Source organism: Haliotis rubra, unplaced genomic scaffold, assembly GCF_003918875.1.
Source record: "Haliotis rubra isolate DU_JTF1 unplaced genomic scaffold, ASM391887v1 Scf702, whole genome shotgun sequence".
NCBI lineage: Eukaryota > Metazoa > Mollusca > Gastropoda > Lepetellida > Haliotidae > Haliotis > Haliotis rubra.
In genome coordinates this window covers 1-14,501 of record NW_025767416.1, presented here as the reverse complement: position 1 = coordinate 14,501, position 14,501 = coordinate 1, and positions in this window count along the sequence as shown.

Sequence of the window (14,501 nt, the reverse complement as noted above, 5' to 3'; positions counted from 1 at the left end):
GTACATTACTATCCCCGATCATAGGACACTATCGTAGTTTCCGATACCTTTTCAACTCCCTGGGGACTGTACAGCCATGCTGCCTGTTAGGCGCAATGAACTAAACACTCACATTGCCAGCACATACTCACGGGTACCCATTTAACAGCTGGGTGAACTGAGACAGTGTAGATCTAAGTATCTTGTCCAAGGATACTACGCAAATGTGCCCATCTCGGGAACCGAACCTCGGTGCCTCCTCGAAACCGGGCCTTCAGCGTGATAGGCAGACGCCTTACAACTGCACTATTGCGCTATCTCTTGGATAATGGTATACCCTCAGATAATATCATATAAAATATGTTCAGCATAGTATTGGATGACTTCCCGTCATCATCAACATTCAAAGATTTGGATTGCTTGATTTACATTTAGACGGGGACTGTTTTTTTAGGACACCATCATTTTAAATTTTCAAAAACATTGTGTCCAGATATACAACATATTGAGAGCTGACACTTGTGTGACCATTCAGTATTTAGTTTGAACCCTTGACATCATGTATGAATAAGTGAAAACTTTAGGATGAGTTATATCCTTATGATGACGTCAACTGAAAGGGGGTGGGTAGTGTCTCCAAAACAAGCCCTTTCAGTAAACATGAAGGAGTCACTTGAACAAGCGATTATAGTTTAAAATTGCTTTTTGTGCAGTTTAATATCTAAGTTTGACTTTTACCAACATACAACATGTTTTTTGCATATTTTGTTTCAATTGGTGTAGGGGGATTCCCGCCAATACACCTTGATATAAAATTGGATCAAAATCTATTAATTCTTTCCTAAGTTCGCGGCTACCAAGCTTGGCATGTGCAAAACTGTTACACCTTCGCTGTGACCTTTAAAATGACCTCAAGGTCACTAAATTCAAGTGGTGTCGGTAAATCTCGTCAATAAACCTTGGTACCAAATTTGAACAAAATCCATCATTTCTTTCTCGAGTTCTTTCAGTAAACCGAAGGGGGAGTCATTTGAACAAGCGATTGTAGTTTCAAATTGCCTTTTGTGCAGTTTAATATCTAAGTTTGATTCTAGCCGACCTCTACCAATCTCAAACATGCAAAATGTTTCTTGCATATTTTGTTTCCTGAAGTTTAATTTGTGATGCATTTCATTGCTAGTCAGCTAGGCTATTCCATTTGTCCGAACCACAACATACGGAGACAGATCATTTAGCAGACCGGGTGCTGTACTCTGGAATTGATTACCTGAAAATGTCAGAAAATCGGAAAATATCAACAGTTTCCGATCTTGTCGCAAAACCATCCTCTTCAAACGAGCATTCGACTAAGCGCACATGAGCAGGACTCTGGATATGTAGCGCTATACAAATGTCTAATTTGATTTGATTTGATATACCCGTTAGAAACCCACCCCCAACCCTACCCACTTTATATTTGTACATATCAAAACCTCAAAAGATATTTGCGAAAAGACATGATACAGAGGACAGTAGGAGATTTTATATCGATTATATACTCTCCCAAAAAGAAACGCATATAGGAATTTCAACTATATTTTTATGTTTATTTTGAAACATCTTGTAGGATTTATGAGTCAATGAAATATAGCGAAATTGCACACTGGGAATGCAGACTTATCCGTCTTTGGCACCAACTCGAGGAAAGTCAGTTTGAGTGTCACATGGAGACGTGTGGTGGCGCTGAAGTCAATACCTCGTGTGACCACCGTGGGCATCAGAACTGCACGGCATCGCCTCGGCATCGAACGAATAAGTCTCAAAATCTCGTGTTGCCCAATCGCAGCCCACTCTGCCTGTAGTGCCCGTGCGAGTTGCTGAAGTGTCTGGGGCTGAGGGTTACGGCGTCGCACCCGTCTGTCCAGGGCATCCACAGATGTTCGATCGGGTTTAAGTCCGGTGATCTTGAGGGCCAGGGGAGCACATTGATGTTGTGGTTCTGGAGGAAGTCTCTAGTGTGACGTGCTGTGTGGGGCCTGGCATTGTCCTGTTGAAACAACTCCCTCTGGCGATCAATGATTGGAAGGAGGTGTGGGCGTAGGATTTCGTCACAGTACCGTTGAGCTGTCAGGTTGCCCTGGATCATCACCAAATCACTTCTCCTACGGCAGGTGATCGCTCCCCACATCATAACACTTTCCCGGCCGAATCTGTCCACCTGGGGAACGCAAGCGTCGGCGAAACGTTCACGTCGACGTCTGTACACCCGCATTCTTCCATCGCGTCGTTCCAATAGAAATCGTGATTCATCACTGAACCAGATTCTACGCCAATTCGGTAGGTTCCAGGCCTGAACGTTGGTGCACCATTGAACTCGATGTCGACGATGTTGTTGTCGAAGCACAGGGCCAAAATAAGGTCTTCTGGCACGTAAACCAGCCTCTCTCAACCTGTTTCTGACGGTCTGTGCAGAAAGCCTCCTCAATCCGGGTATTTGTCGAGCGGTACTGGTCACCGTAGCTGTTCGATGACGCAGGTGATGTACCTGGATGTAGCGATCCTGCGCCGCAGTGGTCGCTCGAGGTCGCCCACTACGAGGGGCATCTGCTACCGCATTCTGCCGGCGATATCTCTCCCAGAGCCGTGAAATGGTGCTTTGGTGAACATTCATGCGTCGGGCAACTGCACGTTGAGACTGGCCAGCTTCAAGCAAACCAATAGCGATATGACGGTTGGCTTCACTTAGACGTGGCATTTTGCGTTCGTCAACAATATTCCAAATACAGTGAATAATCGACAGACAGCGATCAACCTTTTATACCCATCATTGAGACTATCTGATCCCCAACTTTCACGTGCATTGCATGTGAATTGTGTATTCTGTGACACTACACGCCGAAATTGAAAATCATGCTGTTACATACGGGTATTTTACGGATGGTGCGTTTTGTTGTGATGTTTCAAAACATAAACACCATAGGACTCATAAACAGAGCAAAACCTTTTGTAAAATGAATCACGTTTTAATTCATTGCTACATGAAATTGCTATTTTCATGATGCGTTTCTTTTTTGGGAGAGTATATATCAGGACGAATATCATTTTCGTCATTTGGCTAAGATTTGTCAATTCTTTCTTGGGTTATCGCGCTAACAATCTTTATATTGGCAAAACCCTCAGATTTTTGCTGTGACCTTGAAAATTATCTCAAGGTCACTCCATTTCACTTGTGTCGGTGAATCTCGCCAATATACCTTGGTACCAAATTTGAACAAAATCCATCATTTCTTTCTTGAGTTATCGCCCTAACAAGCTTATTTGATGTATGAAATGCAACGAAAAACAAACACCCGCGTATTTACGAGTGATTAAAACTGTTATTACAATTTACGTAAATATTTATTACATTTTACCGCAACGAAAATTATTACAATTTACGTCAATTTTTATTACAATTTGCGTATTACAATTTACGTCAATTTTTATTACAATTTACGTCAAGTTTATTACAATTTGCTGCAAGTATTACAATTTGCGTTTTTATTATTTCAATTTACGTCGTAACCTTGAGGTTTTACAGGAAGCCCGCGGCATGGTAGGTTCAAACCCCATTAACATGAATCCTGTGGTCATATTTGTTGCAATCTACTGTGACCCTAGTCTGGCGAAGGTAAATCATAAAATGACATACAATGCCGTCCGGTAATTCCGCGCACCTGAGGCACATCGATCGCAACACGGCAACTAACGTCTCTACTTTTGTGGTTTACATGCTGGTGTGCATTATATTTATCTAGAAATACAAGTTTTATTGACGACTATAAGATTCTTACGTTGCATTATGCCATACGGTTGACCTTACCGGCGCTCTGACGACATCGCTTGCTGTCCGGTAATTCTGCGCAGCAGCTGATGCGCATAACATCCAGCTGGAGATCCAGGCGCGTTGCCAAGGCCATTTTTTTCGTGTAAGCACGATAGTTTTTTATAATGGTAGCTACGCCCCTGAGATCCGAAGTATGGAAGTGTATTAGGGCCAGATTATTTTCAAAAATCACTTCATCAATGTAAGGAAGAGTGTTTCATATTAAATCCAATTATGAATAATGAAGAAAAAGGTTTAAAATTTAAGTCTGGAAAAACGAATTTTCATAAAACTGTCAATTTATCTGTCAGTTACTGTTATTTACTTACCTTTGGTGATTAAAAGCCAGTCCCTTGTAGAAATGTCCCGATTTCAAGCGTAAATTTGGTAGCAAACGATGTTTACCTTCGATACGGAAGTACGCTATTGCAGCTGCGGAATTACCGGACGCGCGGAATTCCGGACTCGCTTGTAAAGGCACAATGTCGCACATTTGTGACAATATTTTGGCCTAAATTATATATATATTGGGTCATATGCACTCGCTTTGTCGTCCTATTGATGCAATAAACGACTTATTATCCCTTACGACTTGCCTGAAATCGATAATTGAAACTTGGAGGCGAACAGCTTCCGAACAGTGAACACTTGCCATATATGGAATGGACGTTATGTCCAAAATCTAGGATTGAATCTCCTTCACAATCACCTCACGTCCGTGCAGTAAAGTGATATGTATGCAAGCTAAGTCATAGGTATGCAAACTATCAACATTCGTTTTACCTGTGAATTCACCAGCACCAGGATTACAAGGAAATAACATTGATCTGATCTCTAATATTCAAAGTAGCATGAGTCGCAATGGTGTGTCCTGCATATGCCCTGGTCCACATTATTTTGTCCCTTCCGTCCAACATTTTCTGAATTGCAGAAGCCTAAACAAAGCAAGTTTAGATTTTCTCAAGACAGGTTCCCTGCCCCCTCGGGTCCCTTTTCCATTTATGTTATTTGGTTCTGTCAACCATGTAAAGCACTGTTAGATTGTCTCCCTGAGAATGTACGTACGTTCCACTTCATTCAAAGAAAATGTAGGGTTAAAACATGTATAATCTCAGTATATTTCACTTTACTTCACTTTACAACAATGTGGTTGAGGTTATCTCGAAAAGAATAATGTTTTTCCATTAAGTGCTGTCGGTATTCCTGTCTATAGACAGGATCTGAAGGATACCACCCATCGCAAGCCCCAGGGCAAATGTCACACTCTGAAAGTATAGAGGAATCAACGTGTCAAGTGCCACTTCATAAACTGACGAATATACATTGAAATATCAATAGCAAATTAAAGTTACACTGGACCTTTGTTATTGACGTTTCTAACATACAATGCTTATCTGTGACACATTACAGTTACACTTTCATTAAACTTATATTGGACTCCTATCTGTGACACATTACTGTTACACTTACAGTAAACTTATATTGGACTCCTATCTGTGACAAATTACTGTTACACTTACATTAAAACTTATATTGGACTCCTATCTGTGACACATTACTGTTACACTTGCAATAAACTTATATTGGACTCCTATCTGTGACACATTACTGTTACACTTACATTAAACTTATATTGGACCCCTATCTGAGACACATTACTGTTACACTTACAGTAAACTTATATTTGACTCCTATCTGTGACACATTACTGTTACACTTACAGTAAACATATATTGGACTCCTATCTGTGACACATTGCACTTACACTTACATTAATATTATTTTGGACTCCTATCTGTGACACATTACTGTTACACTTACAGTAAACTTATATTGGACTCCTATCTGTGACACATTACTGTTACACTTACAGTAAACTATATATTGGACTCCTATCTGTTACAGTAACTGTTTAAACTTATATTGGACTCCTATCTGCAGACACACATTACTGTTACACTTACAGTAAACTTATATTGGACTCCCATCTGTGACACATTACTGTTACACTTACACTAAACTTATATTAGACCCTATCTGTGACACATTACTGTTACACTTACAGTAAACTTATATTGGACTCCTATCTGTGACACATTACTGTTACACTTACAGTAAACTTATATTGGACTCTTATCTGTGACACATTACTGTTACACTTACATTAAACTTATATTGGACTCCCTATCTGTGACACATTACTGTTACACTTACAGTAAACATATATTGGACTCCTATCTGTGACACATTACTTACACTTACATTAATATTATTTTGGACTCCTATCTGTGACACATTACTGTTACACTTACAGTAAACTTATATTGGACTCTTATCTGTAACACATTACTGTTACACTTACATTAAACTTATATTGGACTCCTATCTGTGACACATTACTGTTACACTTACATTAAACTTATATTGGACCCCTATCTGAGACACATTACTGTTACACTTACAGTAAACTTATATTGGACTCCTATCTGTGACACATTACTGTTACACTTACAGTAAACATATATTGGACTCCTATCTGTGACACATTGCTCTTACACTTACATTAATATTATTTTGGACTCCTATCTGTGACACATTACTGTTACACTTACAGTAAACTTATATTGGACTCCTATCTGTGACACATTACTGTTACACTTACAGTAAACTTATATTGGACTCCTATCTGTGACACATTACTGTTACACTTACAGTAAACTTATATTGGACTCTTATCTGTGACACATTACTGTTACACTTACAGTAAACTTATATTGGACTCCCGTCTGTGACACATTACTGTTACACTTACACTAAACTTATATTGGACCCTATCTGTGACACATTACTGTTACACTTACAGTAAACTTATATTGGACTCCTATCTGTGACACATTACTGTTACACTTACAGTAAACTTATATTGGACTCTTATCTGTGACACATTACTGTTACACTTACAGTAAACTTATATTGGACTCCCATCTGTGACACATTACTGTTACACTTACATTAAACTTATATTAGACCCTATCTGTGACACATTACTGTTACACTTACAGTAAACTTATATTGGACTCATGTCTGTGACACATTACTGTTACACTTACAGTAAACTTATATTGGACTCCCATCTGTGACACATTACTGTTATACTTACATTAAACTTATATTAGACCCTATCTGTGACACATTACTGTTACACTTACAGTAAACTTATATTGGACTCCTATCTGTGACACATTACTGTTACACTTACAGTAAACTTATATTGGACTCCTATCTGTGACACATTACTGTTATACTTACATTAAACTTATATTAGGACCCTATCTGTGACACATTACTGTTACACTTACAGTAAACTTATATTGGACTCATGTCTGTGACACATTACTGTTACACTTACAGTAAACTTATATTAGACCTTATCTCTGACACATTACTGTTACACTTACAGTAAACTTATATTGGACTCCTATCTGTGACACATTACTGTTACACTTACATTAAACTTATATTGGACTCCTATCTGTGACACATTACTGTTACACTTACATTAAACTTATATTAAACTCCTATCTGTGACACATTACTGTTACACTTACAGTAAACTTATATTAGACTCCTATTTGTGACACATTAAACATACAGTGGAATCCGATCTGTGACACATTAAACATATATTGGACTGATAACTGTGACACATTAAACATATATTGGACTGATATCTGTAACACATTAAACATGTAGTGGCACATCAACGTTTACTGACACAAAGAGGAATTCAGGACAATCAAACATGGGTATTCCATGTCACATACATTAGGTGGAGTCACATTTCAGAACTGACAACGAGTTGTACTTGTACCTCTGTGAGTGTGTGAGCAGACAGGTGCTTCCTCACTGCTTTGATCATGTAGAAAGGTACTGGAATAAGTGCAACTGCCGCGATGAACCATCCAACTGTGCCAGCATAGCCTGGGAAAGAGTACTTGCCATAGGTCGGGGGCTGATATGACAGAAGTGTCAGTGTGAAAAAAATCTGAAGGAAAAAACAATAGTTTAACAATTACACTAACCATTAATATTACATCGGGGCGGTGGGCCTGCCGAGTGGTTAAAGCGTTCGCTCGTCACGCAGAAGCCCCGGGTTCGATTCCCCACATGGGTGCAATGTGTGAATTCCAATTTTGGTGTCTCCCGCTGGAATATTGCTAAACGCTGACGTAAAACCAACTCACTCATTCACGCAAACATAACATCAATTCATAAGCAACTTATATATACTTCCCATTAAAGTTTAAACTCACTAGTGTAAATATAGCCACTTACTACAGGCAACTGTTCTAAACTAAATTTTGCAAAATATTCCATACTGTTTAAACTTTTTTATGATGGATTCCAATTGGATGTCAAACCTAAATTATTTGCGGGCAGGTAAGTTTAGGTCAGGGCTGGCAAGTTTTACATCTAACCAGCCCTGTGGCTTAGCTGAAATTTTTCATACCCAGTTTAAAGGTACTGTTTACACATGAACTTATGTATTGTAAAACAAATTCGTAACGTTGAAAAGATTATTGTCATGAGTTCAATAAATGATAAAAATCAGTGAAAATTGGCGAATTCTTAACAAAACATTACACCAAAACACAGCTGTTCACATGCACGATATTTGCACATGCATATATATACATGTATACCATATATATATATATATATATACATACACACATAAGATATAGTGAGTGCTTTAAGTGAGTCTAAACTTTTGATGGGAAGTATATATGCATGTTAGAAATGTTTTACCACTGACTGATAGGTGCAATAGACTCGTTCACTCATGGTGGAAGGACATCGCCAACACTACACTTACTAGCAGCACTGCTGGGATGACAAAAGCCCAGAGGATCTTCACATAAACTGGAAGAGGTGTTCCAATCATCATCTGGAAGTCTTTGCTGGCTTGATTTATCCCTGTACAATGACAAGAAACATGAAGACAACTAAAATCAAGAAATTTCTTGTTTCTTTTTTCAAAGCGCATTTTGGTTCTGTTTTCAGGGTGGTTTTCAAAACCATACAAATACAAATCACAATAATCGCCATCGTTATTCTTGTTACTACTACTATTGTTGTTGCTGCTGCTACTACTACTACTACTACTAGTAGTTGTTGGTGATGTTGCTACGATTACTGGTTGCTGCTACTGTTGCTGCTGCTATTGCTGTTGCTGCTACAGCTACTGCTATTGCTGTTACTGCTGCTACTGTGGCTGCTGCTGCTATTGCTGGTGCTGCTGCTGCTATTGCTGGTGCTGCTACGGCTGCCGGTACTGCTGCTGCTGTTGCTGATGCTGATACAGCTTGCTGCTGTGCTACTGCTGGTGCTGCTACTGCTACTGTTGCTGCTGCTGCTGCTACAGCTACTGCTGCTGCTATTGCTGCTGCTGCTACACGGTGCTTTGCTGCCGCTGCTGCTGCTGCTGTTGCTGGTGCTGCTACGGCTGCTGCTATTGCTGCTGCTGCTGTTGCTGTTGCTGTTGCTGCTGCTACAGCTACTGTTGCTGCTGCTGCTGTTACTTGCTACTTGGCTGCTGATACAGCTACTGCTGCTGCTACTTGTTGCTGTTGCTGGTGCTGCTACACCTGTTGTTGTTGCTGCTGCTACTACTACTGTTGCTGCTGCTACTACTAGCACCATTGGTTTCAGCTGCTGGTGCTTACTTTGTCCAACTTTATCATTAGCCAAGCCCTCATTCCGCATTAGATTACATCAATCAGCTTAACTAGTAGTCGCCGCAGCATCATGACATATGTAAATGTATATCTCAGTAGCAATCAGCAACTTAACGAATTTGGAAATGTTGAATGGAATACCTTGATGGGGACAGCTGTACTCACCATACATCCACACCACCGACACACATTCCAGAGTGCAGAACAGATACATGTAGCAGGCGCCCAAATACCAGTCTATAAGCTGAACTATGTAGGTTCCTCCCTAGGACATACAGGAATACAACCCACAAAACACTAAGCCACATCCACAAGAAACCTCTGCTAAGTAGTATGTTGTATGAGGGGAACTGGCTCATCAATGTTTGACCGGCACAGCTCCTGTCTACCTCTCAGAACTGATACAACCTTATTGTCCATCTAGATCACTTCGATCAGAAAACCAGAACCAGATTTGGATAACGTTCCTTCTCTTCAACTGCTGCTAAAGATTGGAATGATCTGCCTCACCACATCTGATCCTGCTCTGTTTATCCCAGATTCAGAAGTCTCCTAAACACCCATCTCTTCCGAGATGCTGTCTGGTGACTCTATTGACATTTTGTGCGCCTTGAGCAGGAATTTACAATTTAGCCCTGCTTACAAATGCTTATTATTAATAATATTATTTATTCTCAAATAATGATGATACTAGGTGTTCGCGAATGTGAGTGTACCATGCCCCACCAGTGACACTCGTCATAAACACAAACAACAGTTGTATTATGTGGAAGTTGCGATGGCTGAGTGGACTAGACAGCTGACATTGTGTACTGGCGATAAGATTCCCGACTCTGCGGGTATGGGGGTCGAATCCAGATGTGACTCAACCCAACAAAAGTATTGGAATCTGTACTTTACTAAGAAAGTGTAATCCCAGATATAACATATGTGAGAGTTATATTTGTTCATATGTCTACACACGAAGACGTGCGGAGGAAACATATGGTGCAAGTTCAACTTCGTCACTAATTCGGACAATTTGGAAATGTCTTCCACAAGACTACCTTTAAATTGTTTGAAAGCCAAGAAACCTTGAATGTTTTAGCGTTGAATGGGAAAGCTGATTTTCATTATTACGACCAATTTTAGTATTTCTTTAAGAGTTTAAATGTCGGAGTTGAACATATTTTGGACCATCCTTGGATCTTCTTAGCTATTCGTGTTTCACAACGGTACATTCATATTAATCGCTTGTCACATTGGCTTCAAGCTTAAGGTTTAAATCAAAGCATTGACCATCCAGATGTCTTAACGACTTTCGGTATAATAATATGTTGTTCGGAATATTAAATGGGATGAAAGTGTATGTGCAAGAATATCGCTGAGGGGCGCTCAGAGGGATGTCTGGAAATGGCAAATCGCAGTAGAATGCAATAATTCAGACGGAGCAATAGCAGCCCAGCTAGTGTGACTCTCACTTTGTGTACAAAGTTCGAGGAAGTATAATGTAACGAAGTATAAAAGGGTCCTACGCTGTTACAATATATTCTGTTATATTTTGGCTGCAAATAACACAAGTCAAAACATTGATTTTACAACAGTCTCTTTTCCTGCTGACTGGGTTCCCGTCATAGTACACCTTAGTACAATAACCAGTCCAGTATATTGAGACCAATTCATTCAAATGGATACATAAATATTAATTAGTATTATTTGATACATCTAAGCTACTTGCATATTACAACCACTACGTTCCTTCAAATCCTTACCAAACACGTCGTGCAGCGTGCTCTGTCGTACAGCGTGCTCTGACAAACAGAAATCTGGAAATCGATGGAAATCTCCAAGGCGAGGGCTCTCCACTAGAAATGTTTGGCGCTCCGGTACGGACTTGATATGATTATCAATCACATTGTGCGTTACGGAACTACACTGCATAAAGCACAAAAAACCCATAACAGGTGTAGCTAGTGAGTCAGATGGTGTAAATCATTTTACGACCTCATCAAACAGGGACAGTCTGTGACGTCTTAGTTAAGGTCATGCTGCTTTAACCGCACCATAAAATATAGAAATACGATGTTATTACAGTTTAAAATTGAAATTAACTGGTAAATACCATTTACTTATGGGGAAACAAAGGAATAGGAATTCGGTGTAACCATAGTTGTTTTGTAGTGTCTCTTTTCACTTTTACACGAGTAAAGACGGATCGCCCTCAAAAGTAGGTCATTTTCTGAATAAGGTTAATGAGACTCATCCAATGAGGTTCAGAGTTCATGGTCTTAAGAAGAACACACTTCTATATATCTGATTTGTGGTAAAGAATGGTTCCCTTATTATTGTGTCCAATATTTGTTCAGGGAACCGAATTTGTCTTGTTTGTGACATGTGCCATCAGTGGCGCTATAATGTATGGAATAACTTCGTGCGTAAACATGGCATATAAGTAAATAACATATGATGTAGAAAGCGCTCACGTGATTATGACGGACAACGGTTTTATGAGTGGTTTATTCGACGTTATGTTTCTTGGTTAGTTAACACCACCTCTTCAATTGTTCCAGCTATATGACGGTGGTCTGTTAATAATCGAGTCTGGACCAGACAATCAGTGATCAACAGCGTGAGAATCGATCTACACAACACAGGATACAATGACATGTGTCAACCAAGTCAATATTGACCACCCGATCCGTTAGTCACCGCTTACGACAAGCATGGATGTCGTAACTCTAACCGGATCTTCACGGGTATTTGACGTTAAGAACTGATACTCTAAATGTGGGTTAATAGTCACCTGGGTGCAATAGCAATTCCAACCAAAGAGATCAAGACACACACAGAAAGTGTCTCAGATGACGCCTTCTGAACAAAGACCCGGATATTATTCATTACTAGGGCAGCAACAGGTGCCTCAAAGCTTTGAAAAACTGAAATCGAACATAGCAGTAATACTATACTTAAGATTATTTCTCTCAATATTAACATGCATGAAATAGGATTTGGGCATAGATTATGCAATGAACGAAAACAGTTATGTACAAATATTTGGGTTGATTTATTTGGTGAAATACCCAATATTATTAATGATGATCGTTTCGTTGTCTCGAGACAAAACAAAACTTCGAACATTGTTATAAAGAAGTTGTATATCATAGAACTATCCCCTTGCTCAAAGCACATCTTTCGAGGCATATGATGTTTTCTTGTCTAATTCGTCATCAGGGCGGTGGGGGTGGCCTAGTGGATTTAAAAGTACGTTGGCTCGTCACGCCGACGACCTGGGTTCGAATCCCCACATGGCTACAGTATTAGTGATGCCCATTTCTGGTGTTTACGCCATTGATGTTGCTGGAATATTGCTTAGCGGCGTGAAAACCAAACTCAGTCAGGATTAGTCAGTCGTCATCAGTTGCTTTTTTGAATGAGTTGTTTGACGTTCTTCATGGTCCATTATGAACATAAACACAGGCCTTGCTTTTTCAAGAGTCACCTTGCTGGTGATATGTGTTTTTGTGTAACTTTATATGTCTAAAGTTTTTATTTTTTTATGTATGTGGGGTTGGATGAATCTCACCTGAGAATCGAACCAACTGTTAGTAACATCAAGAAAACAGAAACTTGACCACACGACCACAGGTACTGGAAGTTTATTGCAAGGAGCCTCTGGATACGTCAGAAGACCAACCGAGTTGTACACGTAAACATTCATATTAATCACCTGTATCCTGTCATTTCGTATAAATCACCTGTATCCTGTCATTCGTATAAATCCACCTGTATCTGTCATCCTAATGGACAATCTGTTCAAACCTGATTTTGCAGTGATACTGAAATTTAGTGTGTCAAAACTTTGACCTGGATCCCGATTTACAAAGCGTTAAGTAACATTACGACCTGTGGTAACTCTATACCGATAGCTTACGAATGATTGGGGATAGGTTCCCGATGACGAACGTTTAACATTTCCAAAGGTAACTGAACGGTTTCATGTAAATATAAAGGCTACTTGCAGCTCGAAACCACTTCCGGTGCAAGTGGGTTAACATCTCTTAAATCAAGCCCTGTGGCTTGACGGTTATGTGGGCAGTAGTGAGGCCAAACGATAGTGTAATCTATCTCTCGTCTTGCTTCACTAAATTCAATCCTGTGGTAGATTTCCTTTCTTTTTCTAAGTGGTAGATATATTTTTAATTGTTAATATTTTAAGTTTGCTATCATGATTATATGTTATTATTATTTTAATGCTTTGTATTGATGGTGCTCATTTCCCATTGTTTCAGAGTGGAAAAGCATGAGTCTCTCACTCTGTTAGCGATACCCTTGACTTTAGGCAGGAGGAGAAGCCTGTCGGCAAACGCTTGCTTGACCAGTACACTGTCAGTTTTATGAAGAGGGATCGGTCTGCGGTCTGTCATGCAGATGAGCCAGAACTAATCTGGCAAGTTATTTTGTTACCTGTTCTGGAGCCTGCCCATGGAATGATTTTAGCACTACGACTTTCATAAGTATATGTTAGGTAAGGATGTTACGATCGTTGTGGTGTTGAGAACATGTGTTGCATGAACCAATTTGAATTGCAATCGATGTACAATACTGCACGTACATGATTGATTTTGCCATTTGTTTGCCATCTCGGGATCGGTTCCACGATGTCATCGGTTACCAATTTAGATCGATGCTCATGCTGTTGATCACTGGATTGTCTGGACTCGATTATTTACTGACTACTGCCATAAAGCTGTAATATTGCTGAGTGTGGCGTAAACTAAACTATCCCGCCTTGTCTGTCAGTGCCCTATTGAGGAAATGGAAGTGATCGGTGCTGGGTTTCGGTCAGCTTTCAACAAATACTTCGGGTGTTGCCAGAACTTTCAGCTACAGAGCATGGTAGATGGTGACTGAACAGGGATGAAACTCTGCTAGTCTGAGTCATTTCATCTCATGTTAGGCAG